The sequence below is a fragment of the Aedes aegypti genome, chromosome 2 (genome assembly GCF_002204515.2).
Source record: "Aedes aegypti strain LVP_AGWG chromosome 2, AaegL5.0 Primary Assembly, whole genome shotgun sequence".
NCBI lineage: Eukaryota > Metazoa > Arthropoda > Insecta > Diptera > Culicidae > Aedes > Aedes aegypti.
The window spans coordinates 26,017,762-26,018,732 of record NC_035108.1 but is presented as its reverse complement, the minus strand read 5'-3'; positions in this window follow the sequence as shown (position 1 = coordinate 26,018,732).

Genomic DNA, 971 nt, shown 5'->3' with positions numbered 1-971 from the left:
GTCAGGTGAAGTGAAGGCAAAATGAATTTGGAATGATCTACGTGATTTTTCACGTAGCAATGACGTTTGGATTTTTTTGAGTGTAGAGCTTCTTTACTTGCTCGGCTTCTTCACGTGATTTGAAAACTATCAATCGATTCTGTGAGCTTTTCGGGAAAGCTTGCTGTTGAAAAGTATTACATGGGTCATCTGGACTCGATTCCTGGTACAGTCTAGAAACTTTTCGAGATGGAAATTTCCAACGTGATACATTTACAAATATAACTCCTTCGGAAAAGCAAGTTCACAGCTAATAATTGTTGAAGAACACTCAGAATATCAAAGCGGAAACAAACATTCACAGTGGGAAGGTCATGTCAATAAGAAAAAGAAGAACTGCCCTACTTTTGTAACTCACTGCATTCCTAACTTACAGGGACCCACATTACGGCAGCCTTTGCTCCCGTGCTCATCGTTAAGGCTGCAACTGTAGCCCTGGGTTTGGCGTTCGTAGCAATTTACCTCTATCTGAACCGCATCATTCCCGGACTGGGGGAAGGATTGGCCGACCCTGCTCCTACTACTCTCCAAACCCCACCGGAGCAAACATCGGAAGCGCCATGGAAGCAGTTTTCTCCTTCATCTGGATCGGTTTGGTTGTGATTGTCTGCAATGTGAAGGCCGTTGATGGCGGGGAATTCAATTTGAAGGAAAGTAGTCGGGGTTCACTGACAGGTAGGTGAGTGGAGTAGCAAATTCAGACCATAGATTTAATCTTTACTCTTTTTAGCGACATCCATTCTTTCGGCGCTATCCGCCTTCCAGCTGCTACAAATGAAAATGGCCCTGCTAAGCTTGATTCTTGCCGGAGTATACGTTTTCTGGTACAAACTTTTCCCGGAAGAATTGATGAAGATGGAAGAACCCAATTACGACCCAAGCGGCTCCACATTTCAGGGACTTCTCTAGATCAACGTTTGGAGCGATCTGTA